We start from the raw sequence: 20,005 nt of genomic DNA on the forward strand, positions 1-20,005 counted from the left end.
AGAATGTTTCAATTTCAAATAACATAACACCACTTTAAAACTTCTTTTAACAATTCAAATAGATAAACTTTACTTAGGAAAAAGATCTGCTCTCAAGCATTGGATGGTTGAGTGAAAACAGCTTAATGGTCCCGGCCTCATTGGGGCTTCAGTATGATTCCTTGGCATTCTCTTTATCTTCATGGCCACAATATAACCATAAAAAGGTACATACTCCACACCCTTGTAGTGTAATACCCAAACCAAAAAGGTTCAGAGAGAAGGAAAGATCTCCCTATTGATTCTTCCAAAAAGAGAGTAAAGTGTTCCATAACTCTGTAGGAAAATTTTCCGTACATGTAATTGGACAGAGCTGGTTCAAATGCCCGACTCTAGAATAATCATTTGCCAAGGAAAAAGGATTTAAGCTTTTAAAAAGAATTTAAAGCAGTCATTACTCATCCCCTAATGCATGTTGCTATCAAAAGAATATTGAGGGGTGCCTAGGTGGCTCAGTCGGTTAAGCCTCCCACTTCGGCTCAGGTCAGATCTCACGTTCGTGGGTTCGAGCCCTGCGTCAGGCTCTGTGCAGACGGTTAGCTCAGAGCCTGGAGCCTGCTTCCGGTTCTGTGTCTCCTCTCTCTGCCCCTCCCCTTCTCATGCTCTGTCTCTCTCTGTATCAAAAATAAATAAAACATTAAAAAATTAAAAAAAAGAATATTGGGATCTTCTAAAGCAAAGAATAGGAATGTCCATTACATACAAAACTGCACTACTGCCACAGTGTAAGACTCCACCTCTGTGGCCACTCCATCTTTAGGTTTACTATGTTCGCATATTCAAGCTAGCACAAAAATGAGTTAGCAAACAACAAACAAACAAAAGCAACCAAATAAAACAACCTAAGCAACCAGCCAAACAAATGTAATATTGAATAGATTCCTTTTCTTTTTTTTTAAATTTTTTTCTGTTTTTTATTTATTTTTGAGAGACAGAGAAAGACAGCGCGAGCATGGGAGGGTCAGAGAGAGAGAGAGGGACACAGAATCCGAAGCAGACTCCAGGCTCTGGGCTAGCTGTCAGTACAGAGCCCGATGCGGGGCTCTAACGCACAAACCATGAGATCATGACCTGAGCCGAAGCCAGACGCTCAACCGACTGAGCCACCCAGGCATCCCTGAATAGATTCCTTTTCTATAATTGATTCCTTTTTTTATTATTTGAGGTGAAACAAAGAAGCATATGTGCAATAGTGCATAATTATATTTATCTGTACTGAGTAAATTATATTTATTTCTTCTCACATAATGATACTACACTTAATGTGCAATTCTAGGGTAGTCTTCTTCATATTGCATTGTGGTATAGTCATATGTATTGCTCCTTTACTAAACTATCAATTTTTCAATGGCATCCATGCCTTTGTATATATCTTTGTATTTTTATAACCTTGAATAATACAGTTTATAGAAAATATTTACCAAGTGGATAGATAAGTAGAAGGATGATGAAATAGAGGATGGATGAATTAATAAATGGTCTTATAATATTCTATTTTTTCAGATTCAATCATTGTTTTCTATTGAAGACTTTAAATATTACTCTTTCCACTATATTATTACTAACTACTTACACAATTAACTGGTTTCCTATTCATCTTGTGAAAATTAATAAAAGGAAACCTTGTTTAGCCTAGAGGCGCAACTGGGTTGTTCAGTATATAAAAGTTTAACTCTTGATTTTGGCTCAGGTCATGACCCCAAGACTGTGGGGTCAAACCCTGTGCTGGACTCCACACAGAATGTGGAGCCTGCTTGAGGGTCTTTCTCTTTTTCCCTCCGCCCCTCTCTTCCACTTGCACGCTCTCTCTACCGCGCGCGCGCTCTCTCTCAAAAAAAGAAAAAAGTAAGAAAAAATAATGGAGTGGAGATGCCAACAGGTGGAGCTCCCATGCCCTATCACTTGTCTGACAATTTCAGACTCCACAGGAAGTCTTGATAGTACTTGATATTACTCTACTAGCTCAGCGGAAAGAAGAAGGGTTTCTTCCCTCCCCTGGCAACAGCTCAGCCAATGAAAGAATGTTAACTCAGCCAGTGAAAAGCTACTGTACTTCAAACTCCCAGTTTACTTCAATGGACTTTTTAGCAGTAATAGTCCTTCCAATTCTTCCCTTTCCTCTGTAAAAGTGTTCTTTCCTTTGTTCTCTGGACTCCCTTGGTTTTGCCATAGCTTGCTTGTCCTGAATTGCAATTATTTGCTATTCTCAAATAACTCTATGTTTGCTGATAAAATAACCAGCAGATTTATTTTATAGGTTAACAATAGTCGCAAGTTCTCAAAAATTAAATTGTGTGACCAGACAGAGATATCTTGGTTTTGAGTCTTAGAATGAGATAAAATAGATCACCTACTTTATTCACTGACGAGCTTTAGATATATATTATAAACCCTTGGACTGTGAGAGTTTTGTATGTTGAAAAGTGAGTATCAGGGCCCCTGGATGGCTCAGGTGGTTAGGAGACTGACTCTTGTTTCAGCTCAGGTCATGATTTCTCCGTTCATGGGTTCAGGCCCTACACAGCCCATGGGGCTCTGTGCTCACAGCATGGGGCCTTCTTCAGGTCCTCTGTCTACCTCTTTCTGCCTCTCTCATTCTCTTTTAAAAATAAGTAAATATTAAAAATATTTAAAAGAAATGATTATCAGCATGCTTTCTTAATATGTCATCTTAATAATCTGGAACTTTATTTCTTAGAATTCTATATGGTACCAACTTAGTATTGGTCACAAAAGACATTGGCATGAGATTTGTTAAATGAAAGTGTGCTAGCAGTCACTTTTTAAAACATATTTCTTTATTTATTTATGTTTTGAGAGAGAGAGAGATAGAGAGAGAGAGAGTATAAGCGGGGGAAGAGACAGAATCTGAAGCAGGTTCTAGACTCTGAGCTGTCAGCACAGAAGCTAACCCGGGGCTCAAACTAATGAACCACAGGATCATGACCTGAGCCAGAGTTGGACACTTAACGCTCTGAGCCATCCAGATGCCCCGTCATGGCCACTTTTACATTGTGAGGGCGTTTGCAGGCAGCATACACTTTTGAATCTCTTCTGTGATGTTACTGAATAACCAGTTTCACCGGTTTGTGTCAGATAACAATCAATCCTTTTTTCTTTCCATTCTCATCTGATCTCATCTCTCAGCTCCTCCAAATGCTGGATCAGGTGTAAATATAACTCTGCAGTGAAGAGCTATACTTTATTCTACAGGTTGTCTGTATCATCAAAGTTGTTCATGAAAGGTGGCTGTGGGGTTCAGTTTTTCTTTGTGGGTTTTAACTTTATTCTTCTCATTTCCAATTTGTTCTTGTTCTCCCTCTTTTTGTCCACCTTCCTTTCTCAAATATCAACCCTAATGACTTCATGCACAACACTGGATGCAGAAGCAACACACATCACTTAATGAGATCATATAATTGTGCAAGTTTTTTTTTTTTAATTTTTAATGTCTTTATTTTATTTTGAGATACACAGCAGAGAATGAGCAGAGGAGGGGCAGAGAGAGAGGGAGACACAGAATCTGAGCAGGCTCCAGGCTCTGAGCTGTCAGCACAGACCCCAACGTGGGGCTCGAACCCACAGACTGTGAGATTATGACCTGAGCTGAAGTCGGATGCTTAACCGACTGAGCCACCCAGGTGCCCCTAATTGTGCAAGTTTTAACTCCTACAATGACTTCCTTAATGCACATCACATATAGTTATTATCTTTTTTCTGATCAAACCCAACCCACCTGATGCAATCAAACAAGAGGTATTATAAATTCATGAATTTGAGAGATCAAACTTTTTTCTAGTTGGATTAATTTTAAGAATCACTCTTTTTGTCTTAAAAATAAGAAAATCAGGAAGCAAATCGTTCATAAAATTCAGCAGAGCTGCTTAGAGAGACTCAGAGCTGTCATGTCAAGATCCAGCACTGAGCAAAACGACAGACAGGCAGCTTTCCAAGCAAAATGCTGCAGTGCGGAGCATAGCAGCTTTCCTTGGGTAACAAGCAAATGCAGCTTTCATTTTCTTTCTGTGCTTACTTCACATGCTTAATATTTCAAATAATAATTGACAACATCACTTCTTTGTCTTTACCACTCTATTGTAAGCTTCTTAAAATAAGAATCTGTATATTTGTATCTGTATCATCAATCCTGAGCACATGCTGGGTTCTCAAAAATATAAGTTGAATAAATGAATACTTTAGCAGAATACACAGAAGGAAAATTCACCTTCACAAACGCCTCCATTACATGGGTCTGACTAGTACATGCAGTACAGAGATAGAGTGACTGAAAGAAAATAAAAAAGTCCAAGGGAACAGCAAATCTGATATAAAAAGTAAGAATTAAGAGATACTAATGAATCAGAACACATAACCTCTATAAGAAAGTGAGAAAAGAGAGAGAGAGAAGGAAGGCAAGAAAGAAAGAGAGAAAAAGAGAGGGCCCAAAGAAGTGTATATATATACTTTTTTATTTATTTCATACTTATGTATACTTTTTCCTTAATTTGGCATAGATAAGAACTTTACTGATTCCTAGTGATGAATGATTTCATTATCATTCAGAAGAATTTTATAGTATATATAGATGGTTAGAAAAATAGATAGATAGTCTATCAAATTAATTATAAATGTAATCATTTTTATTTTGACTTAAAGATTCTTTTGGGAACTGTTGTAAGTAGATTTCCAGAGAAGGTAGACCATAAATGACATTTGATGGCAAAATTTTGCTACATTACATAATGCTCATCTTATTCAAGACCTTTCTGTACTAACATAAATTATTTTCTTTCCTCTTTAGAACATCTTTATTGTTTGAGAGTTATCCTGAATAACCACAATTCTGCAATGTTTAGAACTTCTGCTTCATAAATATTTAAATTATCCATATATCTTGCATTTTGCTTTATTGAAAATTAATTAATTAGTTAATTTAAGAAATAAATATATCTGAGAGTGCTTGATATAGCATTATGAAAGAGTATGTACAATTAATTTATTGTCTACTTGACTTATAAAACTTTCTAAAAATAACTTTTGCTTTCCAGTCTTTATTAGCCTAGGAGGTATGCTGTATTCCACAGCCTTACTTCTATATTTTTAGAATATTAGAATTCAAATGGATTTGAGTTCATTTAGTATAAGAATAGACCATAAATTTATAAATACGCTAACATATGAACTCAAATGAAATACATGTTTTAAGATTCAAAATAAGTAAGTAAAGGAGTTAGGGAGTAAAGTAGGTTCTAATGACTAGAGGAAGTAGTCGATCTAGTATAAAAAGTGAGAAATTGATGGTTAATAACACATAAGAAAATGAATAAATGACACATACAAGCTTATAAATACTGCTTAGTATATCACCTAGAGATTCCGTCATCTGCAAAAATCAGTGACATGTCTAACTATTTAACAGTCACTGAAATTCACTGAAGTGCTGTTTGTTTGGAAGTAATGGGAAGCTGGGGATGTACTGATCTTGCCAATGTCTTAAATTCTAAGAACCATATCTAGAAAAATGTTTTTACAACTGATATCAAAAAAGTTACTACCTCTGTTTTATTCTAGGAATTTTATGGTTTCAGGTCTTACATTTAGTTCTTTAATCTATTTTGATCTTTATTTTTGTGTTTGGGGTGAGAAAGTGGTCTAGTTTCATGTTTTTGCATGTAGCTATCCAGCCCAAGAGACTTTTCCCCATTTTATATTCTTGCCTCCTTTGTTGGAGATTTATTGACCATATAATTATAGGTTTATTATTGGGCTTTCTATTCAGTTCTATTGACCTATGCTTCTATTTTGAGTCAGCACCATACTGTTTAGATATGTCTCCTTTGGCAAAGGATATAAAAGAAAATTAAACTAGTGGGACTATACCAAAATAAAAAGCTTTTGAACAGTAAAGGGAACCATCAACAAAACAAAAAGACAACCTACTGAAAGGAAAAAGATATATTGAACGACATATTTGATAAGGAGTTCATATCCAAAATATATAAAGAACTTATTACAGCTCCAAACAAAATAACAAGACAAAAATGTAGAGAAAAAGGAGCACTTGTGCATTATTGATAGGAGTGACTGCAAGCTGGTGCAGCCATTAAAGAAAACACTATAGATGTTCCTCAAAAAATTAAAAATAGAATTACTGTATGATCCAGTAATTCCACTATTGGGCATTTACTCAAAGAACACAGAAACAAAATTTCAAAAAGATATATGCACCTCTATGTTTATTCCAGCATTATATACAATAGCCAAGATATGAAACCAACCCAAGTATCCATCAAGAGATGAATGGATAGAGAGGAAGTGATTATATATATGTAAATATATATATATATATAAGAATATTACTCAGTCATTAAAAACCAGTGAATTCTTGCTATATAGAAGAACTACATGGTGGGATCTAGAGGGATCTAGAGTGTATAATTATAAGTGAAATAAGTCTGTCGGAGAAAGACTAACATATGATTTCACTCATAGGTGGACTTTAAGAAACAAAACAATGAAAGAAAGAAAGAGAAACAAAAGACATTCTTAAATATAGAGAACTGATGGTCACCAGAGGGGAGGTGGGTGGGGGGATGGGTCCAATAGGTGAAAGGGATTAAGAGTACACTTGTGATGAACCTGAGTAATGTACAGAATTGTCGAATCATTATCTTGTACACCTAAAACTAATATAACACTGTATGTTAATTATACTTGAATTTAAAAATTAATTAATAGTATAAAAAATGAGAGCCACCTTTTCTATGACTCTCTCACTTTCCTTTCATGATAGAAAATGGTTGCTAAGGTTTCATGTATTATAAGCACATTCAGTGCAAGAGGAAATGTTAAGATACAGAGCCAGCTTCATGTGGCACTTCTTACGAAGGAAACATTTAAAAAGGGCTTTCCAGAGACCCAATAATCAGAGTTGAATTTCATAGTAACAGGGGTCTGAGGAAAACTGTCTAACCATGACTCAAAATTCACATGTAATAGGGAATTGAAAATTTGAGAATATTAAAAGACAAAAATAAAATTTTGCATAAGTAATACAAAAAATAAGCAAAGTCAAAAGGCAAAATACAAACCAGAAGAAAATACTTGCAATATATGCCCTAGAAAAGTTCTACAGCCCCTAACAACTTTAAAAATATCAGGAAAAAGGCTAAAATGTAATCAAAATGAGGCAGAAGACATGAACAGACACATTATAAAAGGGTGTCAAAGGTACTCAGAGAGGGGCGCCTGGGTGGCTCAGTTGGTTAAGCCTCCAACATTGGCTCAGGTCAGATCTCACATTTGTGGGTTCAAGCCCCCATCGGGCTCTGTGCTGACAGCTAGCTCAGAGCCTGGAGCCTGCTTCCGGTTCTGTGTCTCCTTCTCTCTCTGCCCCTCCCCCTCTCATGCTCTGTCTCGCTCTGAATCAAAAATAAATAAAACATTAAAAAATTTTTTTAAAATGTTCTCAGAGATGCTAACTACACTCATAATAAGAAAAATGTGGTTTCAAATCACACCAAAATACCACTTCTTGTGTATCAGTTTGACCAATACGCAGAAGCCTGAAAACTCATTCTGTGTTTATTCTGTAGGAAAATAGGCAATCTCCCATATTGCTGGTAAAATTTAAAATGGAATAATTTCATTGTTATTGTTAAATAACAAAATTGAACATGCTTTAAAAATACGTAATTGTGCTTATCTTAACTGACAATCCACACCCTATGCCCATGCATGTGTTAGATTCTTTTAAAAATTTTTTATGCTTCTTAAAATTTAAGGTCATTGAAAAGAGTTTTTTCTTCTAATGTGTATATATATATATATATATATATATATATATATATATAATGTTATGTGGCTTACAGCACAGTGACAGAGATGCATGATTTTTTTTTTAAAGGCACACTGGATTGTTCTGATTTCCACTTAACAGGAGTAAGTTTGCTATTGCTAGGGTTTTAAAATAAAGCTAAATATAGTAAATGTTCCATATGAATTGAACACTCTGAATTTGTCATAGTTGAATAGTCACAGCCTGGATGATAAATGACTAAAGAAATTTTTAGAAGGACAAAGATAAAAGGAGAACTTAAACGTTTTAACAAAACAATGGACCATTTTTAACATTTACCTGGCCTATATTTGTAAATGGACTATTGAAAAGACCTAAATACATCATGTAAATGCTATAATTATCTATTATTTGCATTATTAGCATCTAGGAACACTTATTTCTAGGTAATAAATGTTATCATTAAGTTCTAAATTTCACACTGTGTATTTTTTCATCACAATGTTGAACATACAATAATATTAGCTGGTATAAAAGGAAATAAAAAACAAACCTTGCCTTAGACATACAATTTTATGTGCCCTAAATATAATATACTTACTTAAATGAATACATTCGATAAACTAATTTTTTCTGCTGCCTTATTTTCTTCAGTGGTTGGCTCTGGTTCTTAGAAGAGCCAGTGTTTACAATATATTTGAAAATGTTCTGCCTCACCTTGCACTTGGCCACACCCTCTCCGCAACCCTTCCTGAATCTTGGCCTGGTATCTGCAAGAACTAAAAAGAGCCTTCCTTCAGGCCACAAGCATGCTCTGCTTTTTAACATCTGCTGAGATGAATTATGCTGATCTGTGTGCTTGGAATGTGTCTTTTTATCTATCTCCTACTTTATTTCTACTCACATTTCACTGTACACGTCGGCTGTCACTTCCACAACAAAATCCGCCAGGGCTCCATAGGCTTCGCTGAGCATCCCCTTGCCATACACAATCTTTACTTAATCACCACAGCTTCTGTCAAAACTAAATCCTTTGCAGTTACTTTAATGTCCAGTGAACAGTGTTGTGTATGTTCTAAGTCAATGATATTTAATGAATTAACAAATAAGTTAATCTTTTATTAGAATTATTAATTAAAATGACTTATTCAAATTCTATTTAAGTCAAAGCATCCATTATATTTATATTTAGCTGTATTTGGAACAATATGGTAATAGAATTACCATTTAGAATTGTGTTTCAAATTTAGAGATATATAAATATAGAATTATATTAATTCATTTATTACACCTTCAAAATATTTGGTTATCTTTATGAAGAAGGCTTATATTATAAATATTAAAATTTTGATTTTAGAATGATTTGTTATCACTTAAGACTATTTATACACTTTAACATTAAAAAATACTCTTTGAACATTTTTCTTTTTTTTCCCTTGATATTATTTCCTTTTGTTTGCTGCTTTTTTTTCTTGCCTCTTTCTTTTAAGCCTACATATGGAGAGGGATGTTGAAGTTTATAAATGTAGGGTATTTATAAATATAGGGTATATCCAAGAATGAATGTAAAGTTAATATTATAGTAAAGTTATTTTGGGGCACCCGGGTGGCTCAGTTGGTTAAGCGTCCAGCTTCAGCTCAGGTCATGATCTCACAGTTCATGGGTTCAAGCCCTGCATTGGGCTCTGTGCTGACCCCTAGTTCAGAGGCTAGAGCCTGCTTCAGATTCTGTGTCTCCCTCTCTCTCTGATCACCCCCCCCTGCTCATGATGTCTCTTTCTGTCTCTCAAAAATTAAAAAAATATATATTATAGTAAAGTTATTTTATAGATGTTATTTTTATTTTTTAAATAGAAGAAACAGATTAGATATTGCTATCCTATTCTGTTAAAATTATATTATTAACTAAAATATGTTACAAAGATTAATTAAAGAAATGTGTCTAAAATTTACTAGCATTTTAGTCTTGAGAAATATTTTGCAATTATAGAAATAGTTTAACATGTAAAACATGAGATCATTATTTGCTTCTATCACAAAGTGAAAACTGTGACATTCGGTCAAAAGCAAAAAAAAAAAGCTGTTTTATCAGCTGTAGATTTTAATATTAGATAAAATTAAAGTTGCCAAAAACATTCTAATATTATTTAAGGTATTTTCCTAGATATAGAAGGCAGGATTCTAGGGTGGTCTTCACAAGCCCCTCTGCCTAGGGTAACACCTTGGATGCTTCTCAACCCTGGAGTGTGAAGGTATCCCCTCTCTAATTAAGGTACATTATATGACAAAGATAAAGGAATTTTTCAGATGAGACCAAAGTCCCAAATCAGTGACTTTGAATTAATTAAAAGAAGGTTACTCTAGGTAGGTTTGAACCAATCACAAGCCCATAATAGGGACTTGATCCTTCTTAAAGAGTAATTCATAGCAAGAGGCATTGCCGCTAGTCTTGAAGAAGAAAAGCCATTCTGTAAACTGTATATGGAGGAAATCACAAAACCTTGAGAGTGACTTCTAGGAACTGAAAATGGTCTCCATCCAGCAACAAACCAACAACCACACAAAAGGGAACCTCAGTCATACCGGTGCAATGAAATAATTCTGTAAACGATCTCACGGAGCTTGGAAGCCGATCTTTGTGCCAATTTGAACCTTTGGATGAAGACACAGATACAGATATAGAGCAGAGAACTCAATCATGCCATGCAGGACTTCTGACCCAAAGAAACTCTGAAATAATAAATGTTAGTTCTTTTAAGTCATTAAATGTGTGGTAATGCTTTAATGCTTTGTTCTGCAGAAAACGTACTCTATCATTATGTGGGGAAAATGATAAAGAACTATCTACTGCTGCAGAGTTCATCACTCTACTCCATTTCAACTTCACAAAGAAATTATATACATTTCGTTTTATTTAAGTGTCATGTGGGATGTTTGCATATTTTTCAAAACCAGTCATTTTAACTTGTTCTTTGAGACAACTTTCTATTTTAAATAATGCCAAAACTTATAAATCATCATAGAAGAAGTTAGATTTATTCCAATTTAAAGATATACTTTTTTAAAAATTTTATTTTTAAGTAATTTCTACCCTAGACATGGGGCTCGAACTTACAACCTCGAGATCAAGAGTCCTATAATTCTGTGGAGCCTGGATGGCTCAGTCAGTGAAGTGCCTGGTTTTGGCTCAGGTCATGATATTGTAGTTCGTGGGTTCGAGCCCCTCTTCGGGGTCTGTGCTGACAGCTCAGAGCCTGGAGTCTGCTTCAGATTCTGTCTTCCTCTCTCTTTGCCCATCCCCTGATCACACTCTTTCTTTCTCTCTCTCAAAAAAAGTTAAAAAAAAACATTAAAAATTTTTTTAAAAAAAGGGTCATACACTTCACTGACTGAGCCACCCAGGCACCTCTGAAATACATTTAAATATTTCTCAATTTTAATATAATGGGCTCCTCAAATACAAGTGCTATGTCTGTGCACAGAAATATGCTTGCTTTCTATGAAGCCAAATTTGTAGTTTCTCATATTGTTTTAAAATATACTAGAAAAATCACTTGTAAAAATTAGGATACCCATAATATAATTAAATAAAAATTTTCAAATTTTTGAATGACTTCAGAATATTTGAATTTCCATTTTGTTGATGAGTAAGGGACAAAAGGATAAACATACAGATGGATATAAAGGTGAGGAAAAAGAAATTCAACTAATTTTATACCAAACAAGTTATATTATATGTGAAATATCCTGCATTTTTTGGGCACACAGTAAATATTCAATATAAATTAATTGTTTCCTCATCATAGAGGTCAGTCTCAAGACAATTATTTTCTGTTGAATATTTACTCAACATTATAATGTTTCCATCAGACTTCTAGAGATCAATTATCTAAATCTATTTTTTTAAGTATTTGAATACTGAGTGCTCTGTAGACAATGAGAAATTATAGGGCTAATATTTAGAAGAGTTAGAAAGCACAGATATGCAGGAAACTTTCAGGTCTCCTCTCCCTTATTGATTAATTCACTGAATCTTTTAGAAACTGTTGAGTCTAGAAATGAGCATAATTTTTTTTTCCATTTTTGAGAGCGATAGAGAAAGAGTGAGAGAAAGGGAGGGGCAGAAGGAGAGAGAGACACAGAATCAGAGACACAGGCTCCAGACTCTGAGATGTCAGCAGAGAGCCCTATGTGGGGCTCGAACTCATGAACTACACGATCGATCATGACCTGAACCAAAGTCAGATGCTTACCCCAACATCAGGGTTTAAAATTTAATAGAATTTTTATAGTCCGCAGGCTATTGAGGACAAGAGTTGGAGTTCAGAGTTTGGAAAGAAGAATAATCTTTGGTAGACAAAGCAGTTTTTAGAGTGGAACCCCAAAAGACCCAACTTAAAATTATCTTAAATATTGACTAGACACAGGCAATCTGGGGTTCCTTGTGCCTCTTCTGTGGATATTTTTAATTTTATTTTCCAATGTAGTAGACATTAGATGCATGTGGCTATTTAAATTTATATTCGTTTTTAAAAAGTGAAATGTGTGTCCAGTTTTGAAATTTAGAAGCTTTAAAATATTGAATCTAAGCTTATCAATCAGGTTTTGTTTATTGTCAGAAGAAATATCAGATAACTCAAAACAGAGCTCGGTAGTTGATTTTCATAGCTGAGGCTTACTTTCCTAAAATTATGTACTTGAGTGATCACAGAAAAATCCAACAATTTTTCTCCAAAAGAGGATGGTGTTATAGCTACTAAATTATGCTATCCCTAATATCAAGAATGAATGGATTGCTTCAAAAAACATTGTTTTTACTGCTGTCCTTTTTCTGTTTCAGGTTCTATGACACCATATTGCATTTAGATGTCATATTTCCTAAAATTAAAATTAAAATAATATAATAAATATAATATAATATAAATAAAAGATGGCATATTTCCTTAGGCTCTTCTTGACTGTGACAGTTCCATCTGATTTTTGTAGGGACCATGGAGGTAAACTGAAAAGGAATTTGAAAGAGAGGCCAGTTCTGCATCCTTTAAACCTTTGATGTGGCACTAAACTCTACAAATTCTCCCATGGTATAGTATTGCTTTTGAGTTACTATCTCGATCAAGGATTTGAGGATACTTAAAGGATTTCCACTAGGTCCTTCTATCATATCATACATTCTTGTTTTAAGACAAATCTTTAGAGAACTTTTTCTACCCTTACTCTCTGCCCTGATCAATAGCCAAACATTTTCTCACATCGTTTCCTACTTAAAAAATGAATTAGAAATTTGCTGATGCTTTAATACTGTTTGAAACCTAGGAATTACAGTTACATGTTGAATCAGGAAAAAATATTGTAAAATCTAAAGAGAGTAAACCCTTTCAAAATAGTTTGTTCTTATTGTTTAGTAGGTTATGTTGAAGCATAAATCTTTCATAAAGAAAAAGCTAACTATGCACACAAAATAATGTAATTAGATCAGCATTTAACAAACTATTAATGAATGTAATAATACCACTAAAGTTTCCATTAAAAGGGGCATTCAGTGTTCTAATTTTGGGTAAAGACAAGTTATAGAACTTAAATTGGTTTTACTTCAGAAAATTCCATAATATTTAATATGATAATATAGACACAACTATCCAAGTTAGTTATATGTTAGGAAAACAATTTTAAAATTGCTTGATGATAACATTTTTAGTTTTAATTCATAAATGCTCTTTGATTTATTTTTTAAATGTTTGAGCATAGTTTACATACGATGTTTCATTAATTTCAGACATACATCATAGTGATTCAATAATCTCTGTATGTTATGCTGTGTTCATCACAAGTATACCTACCACCTATCTCCGTAAAACACTATTAAAATATTTTCGACTATATCCCCTGTGTTGTGTATTTTATTCTCATGACTTATTCATTCCATAACTGGAAGCCTGTATCTTTCACTTCCCTTCATCCACATTGCCCATCCTCCCCACCCTTCGGCTGTCTGTCCATCGTCAGTTTGTTCTTTGTGTTTCTGGATCTGAGTCTGCTTTTTGTTTATTTATTAATTTTTGTTTTTTAGATTCTATATATGAGTGAAGTGATATGGTATTTGTCTTTGTCAGTCTGACTTACTTCATAGCATAATACCCTCTAGATGAGTCCATGTTTTTGCAAAGGGCACTAACTAAAAGAGATATTTGCACCTCTATATTTATTGCAGCATAAATGCTCTCTCTATTATAATCATTGAATTAGAAAAAACATTTTGGAGTTTGGTGCCAGTTTTTAGGTATACTCATGTAATTAGGTCTCAAAATGAATATTAACATCTTTGAATAGAGTAGTTAATCGCTTCAAATTTTTCTATTCTAAGTTTCTATATATGATTGTATCTGGTTTTGTTTCATTGTGCTTAATTTAGCTTTTTTATTCTAAGTTTCTATATATTATTACATCTAGTTTTGTTTCATTATGCTTAATTTAGCCTACAAATAATGTCCTATATTTCATAATTGTGTTTACTGCTTTATTCATTAAAATTATTTGATCAGAAGTCATTGAAATCAGAAACTATGAGAAACTTACAAGAGTGATCCAAAAATTTATACAGTACTTAATAGGTAAGAATTATCGTTATGTTTAATTAGAGATGAACAATATTTGGTAAGTTTACTAAGAAATCAGCCTATGATCCAGAAGAATGAAAGCATATAATTTTTAAGCACCATTATTCTAAGCACAATTCAATAACACTGGTTAATTATTAATGTTAACATGGAAGCCTCTTTGACAATCTCTTAAGCAGATTAGCTAGGTTAGAAAATGAACCAACTCCATTTAACATTGGCTTCCATTCTACCCAGACAAGAGAATGGCCGCTCAGACTTTCTTTCACTGTGGAAAGGAACCTAACCAATATGGTTACGGTCGAGATGGTAATGGTTGACATGCCCACTCTCTGAGTTCATACTTTTTTGAAATTCAGTAATTCTTTATTTTCACTGTATGTTTCATGAGCTCCATGAGCTTCAGAATCTGTGGGAAGTGTGAGAACCCACTTTGTAAATTTCAGTCTCACTGGAAAATCCTTGAGGTAATTTCCTCTAAGCTATTACTTCTCCCGTGAGGTACTGCCACAGATGGGGCTCCAGGCCATAGCTTTTCTTTCTTTGTTTTTTTAATGTCTTTTATTTTTGAGAGACAGAAAGAGACAGTGTGAGCAGGGGAGGGTCAGAGAGAAAGAGAGACACAGAATCTGAAGCAGGCTCCAGGCTCTGAGCTGTCAGCACGGAGCCTGGCGTGGGGCTCCAACCCACGAACACGAGACCATGACCTGAGCCGAAGCTGGATGCTTAACCGACTGAGCCACCCAGGTGCTTCAGCTTTTCTAAAGACCAGTGGTCTTCAGTACACTTTGAAGTATTATGTCATCACCTGCTTTCTTAGGAAGCCCTTAAAGACACACTTTTAATTTTCACTTCTTCAACATTTTCTTGCAAGCTTTTTGTTGAAGAAACTATGTATAAAGTTTCTCATAGTCTGGATATTGCAGATTATATGCCCATATTTTCTTTTAAGACATTTTATTTTATTTTATTTTTAAATTTTTTTTAATGTTTTATTTATTTTTGATACAGAGAGAGACAGAGCATGAGAGGGGGAGGGGCAGAGAGAGAAGGAGACACAGAACCGGAAGCAGGCTCCAGGCTCTGAGCTAGCTGTCAGCACAGAGCCCGATGGGGGGCTCGAACCCACAAACGTGAGATCTGACCTAGGCCGAAGCCGGAGGCTCAACTGACTGAGCCACCCAGGCGCCCCTAAGACATTTTTTTAATATTTTTTTATATTTGTTTATATACTATAAATCAGTACTTTGACCTAGAGGTCTCCTGTCCAATATGTTTGCCAGTGGCTAAACGTGATCATTTAAATCTAAGAATAGGACTATAAAAATATAATAGTTTTATTATCATTAGAGGAAGTATAGGAATAAAACAAAGGAGAAAATATAGATTCTAGAAGATTACTGTGAGGTTAAAGATATTTGAAGAGGTGCTCTTTAGTTTCTTCTTTTTATAATTTCTTTAAAAACATAGGTATGCTTCTCTAAATTTAGGTTATTTAACATTAAATACAGTCGAAACTTCAGTTTCTTAGTTATACTAGCTATATTCAAGGACTCAATAGCTTCATGTGGCTAGTGGCTTCCATACTGGATAGTGTAGATATAGAATATATCCATTATTTAAAAAGCTTTATTGGACATACTAACCTAGAGACTTGATATGCTTCATATTGATTTCCTTTATTTAGTAAAAAAAATACTCCCTAGGTTGTGTTGTAAACTTACAGTTGGGAAAGTAATATATACTATCTACGTTTACTTTTTTTGTGATGTTATTACCCATTGGTGACCATTGCCTAAGTCAATAAAGTTATTAGGATTTGGAAAATGGAAGCATATCAAAACCCCTTCTATTATTATTTCAGATTGTTCTATAATGACAAACTTCTATTTATCTTTAAATACCATTTACTGTGAAGTACAGATACGGGAGGAAAAGAAGATATAAATCTTTTATTATTTTCCTTATCATTTTCAAAATAATGTTTTAGCTTTTTTAGTTTTTCTCAAGATGACTGATGAAATAATTTCTATATTATTATTGAACCAAGGATTTAAAATGTGAAATACAGTTACTATTTTCATTGTGTACTTTTTTATCTTTGGCTGGTGAGAGTGACTTCAAGTTGGCGCCTGAGTCTGCTCACATGATACAAGAGTCTTTGATACTTTCTTTGTATGGTAATATGTTCCAGGAGTATCTTGCTATGTAGATTTCCTGCCCTAGACCTGATATATGAACTTATTTCTATAAACTCTGGCTTCCTATAATAAGAATGATTTTAGAGATGACAATCATAGTAACTTTTCCTGTTGGCTTATTCAACAATCTCTGAGGCAAAATGAATGTATAAAAGTCCACCTGTTTCACTACAATGCAAGTGGCCCAGGGGTGTAGACAAAACGGAAATATATATCATCTAAATTAGTGTAACAATAGTTACATCTGAGAAGACTGGAATTGAAAAGTTCAAGGAGAACTATAGCTTTATCTATAGGCTAGAATTTTTCACAGAAAATATTTAAACACTGAATTACATAAATAAACATCCAGTTCCAAGTAATTGGTTAAATTGATTAATAAAACGATAATAATTGTAATCAGGTTTTTTTTCAGGTTTTAAAACTTTTTATTTGCATATTAAAAAATTGTGCATTCCAATAATTAAAATCATTTGAACAAAAAAACGGCACTCTGATTAAACTGCATTTTACAGCCTGCAGGACACCTCGGACCAGCGTGGATTTACTCTAGATCTTTCTGCGGTCCCACCCAGCTTCTCTTCCTTCACCAACATGCAAGTTCTTTCCCTTCGCTGCCAGCCAGACAGGCCAATGGGAGAGGCGGGCGCCTTCGCTTGTCAGTCGTTCTCGATTCTTTGATGTGACAAGGGGCAGCACAGTCATTTAAACTTGATCCAACCTCTTTGCATCTTACAAAGTTAAACAGCTAAAAGAAGTAAAATAAGAAGGCAATGCTTGTGGAATGTACAGTGCATATTGGCGGCGCACGACTCATTATGATTCGCCTGCTTGCTTCTCCTGTTCAATCGTTTCTTTTGAAGGCAGCGGATTTTTCTCTTGCGTTTCTGTCTTCTTCAATTTCGACTTATCGAATTTCTCAATCTCACCCATATCGGGTTTGTCAGACATGGTTGCAGAGGAAGCGGAGCGAGGTGCACGAACGAGCGAAGTCCGATCTGCGCAGTGGCCGCCACCGAATCTGTAATTAGTTTTTTGAAGCTTATCAGTAATCAAATATATCTCTATGTAAATAATATATTAAATGCTAATGAATTATACAAATAATTAATATATTCCATATTATAACATTTGGAAATGAAAAAAAATTGCAGGAAGAATTAACAAAATCATGCTACAGAGATATGATTAAGTGAAAGGCCTCTGATGTCTGAGATCTGAAATGATCATCAACTTCACCACACTCTTGCTGTGTGAACCAGAATCAGTTTCCCTAGCATTCAAACAACAATAATAATGAATCTTATCCCATAGAGTTGAGATTAGCTAATGTAACAAATCTAAAACACTTAGCATAATGACACTTTCAAATAGTAAAAGCAAAACAAATTATTGATATTGATACTAAGAAATATTGAGGGATAATTAATATTTATTCCATAAAATGCCTGTGAGAAATTGAAAATGACCAAATAAAAAATAATATGTACATGACAAAGTGAATAGACTTTTGATGAAATGGTGTCACCTTCATAACTTCTTTTAAATGTGTGCAAACTGTTCACATTGGTTTTAATTAAGAATATTTATGGTTGGGAAAAGGACAGGAAAATGGAAATGTGATGATTCCAGTGACCACCTTAATGTACCTCAGAATCTGGCATGTCAAACAGCGTTTGTCTTTGTACAGTATTTCATTATGAAAAAATTCTGTGAAGTTAATGGGTTCTCCCTCTGTGTCAGGTGAAATCAATGTCAGCATTATTCCTAGGACAGGAATCATTGCTGCGTAGTTTGCAATTCTGTGTTACAGATTTTTCTCTTTTTCTTCATTTGCATGTCAGAGGAATACACTCAACTCAAATATAGGAGAAAATATCATGATTAGGAGCAGTTTTACAAGCTAAAAATATACAATTGATATTTAAGTAGCATGTTTCTGTAAACCTTTCTGGTGTCTGGTAAATTTAAATATAAAAGACATTTGTAAGGGATTTTGATATTCAACAATCCTCCTCGGTACCTTAGGACAAGTTGTAAAGAGCGATTTATTAAAAAGTGAATGTATCTCAGACACCAGTTGCAGGGTAGGCAATCAGTGATGGTAAAATGATTGGTGTTAAAGTACATGGGTGAGCCCAGAGGAGTGAGGTTTAGTAATTGTTTAATGGTCACAGCACCAAGCTATAGGGCCTGCTTCATTGAGTCTTATGGAGAGAAAATGTTTTGATGGACACTATAATAATCATCCTACATCGTGATATGAGACATTTAATCTCTTATATCATCAGTTTTAGAACTTAAAGAATGTATTGAATTGTGTTGAGAGCTCTTTCAATAAAGTGAGGCAACTTGTAATCAACATCAAAAGAGTGTGTCCATTATCACCACATGGAGTTACTCTTTAAATTCTGACATATTGCTTGAAAGGAGTGGTTCTTAACCTTTTAAGCTATAGTTTAAGAGACGTGAAGTTTAAAGAAATTCTGTTGCTTCAATAGGCAAATGGTGGGGATCATTTACCCATAGTTTAATAAGGACCATTTTCGACACTGTTCTGTCACACTCATTACCAGAAATGGAGCCTGTTTTTCCATGATCCCACTGCTCTTTATGAGAAAACACATACCAGTGTTTGGAAGAGTATTGGGCTATTAACAGGGGGAGGACAGGCTGACTAGAGGACAACAAACTATGGGACATTAACAACAACAACATGGCTGCTATGAGGTGACATCGTAGCCTACTCCATTGGAGTCTGCTTCCATTGGCTTCTTGGCTCTATTGCTAGAAAATACATTGTACGCCCTCATCTGTCTTATGGGCTACATCGTGTACTTCCAATATTTATATATTGAATTTCTAATTCCCAGTGATCCAAATGTGACTATAGTTGCAGACAGAGTCAGTAAGAATTAATAGAGTTAAAATGATATCATGAGTGGACCTTAATCCAATATGATTTGAGTTCTTATACTAAGAAATTAGAATGCAGACACACACGGACGGAAGACCATGTGAAGACACTGGAGAAAAACAGCCATCTATACATCAAGGAGGTAGATTTCAATAGAAACCAAACCTACAAACACCCTGTTCTCAGACCTTGAGCCTCCAGAATTGTGAGAAAATAAATTTCTGTTGTTCAAGCCACTCAACCTGTGGTACTTTGTTAAGGTAACCCTAGCAAACTAATACAAACTCTGATTCCCTTTTCTTATGGTAATCTCCCCAAATCAGGAAAGGTTTTCTAGCATCCTACATTCTTCAAGGTCAGAACTTTAAACTCTTTTTCTCTGCTGTTTTAATTCAGTAAATCCCATCTTGTCTCTTCAGAAGACCATCATCTT

The 20,005-nt window shown here is 34.5% G+C and overlaps 1 pseudogene; it reads right to left on the reverse strand.

The window, feature by feature from the left end:
• Positions 1 to 17,226: 17,226 nt before the first annotated feature.
• LOC115286809 lies at positions 17,227 to 17,659 on the reverse strand (annotated as a pseudogene).
• Positions 17,660 to 20,005: the final 2,346 nt, after the last annotated feature.

The sequence above is a fragment of the Suricata suricatta genome, chromosome 3 (assembly GCF_006229205.1).
Source record: "Suricata suricatta isolate VVHF042 chromosome 3, meerkat_22Aug2017_6uvM2_HiC, whole genome shotgun sequence".
Classification (NCBI taxonomy): Eukaryota; Metazoa; Chordata; class Mammalia; order Carnivora; family Herpestidae; genus Suricata; species Suricata suricatta.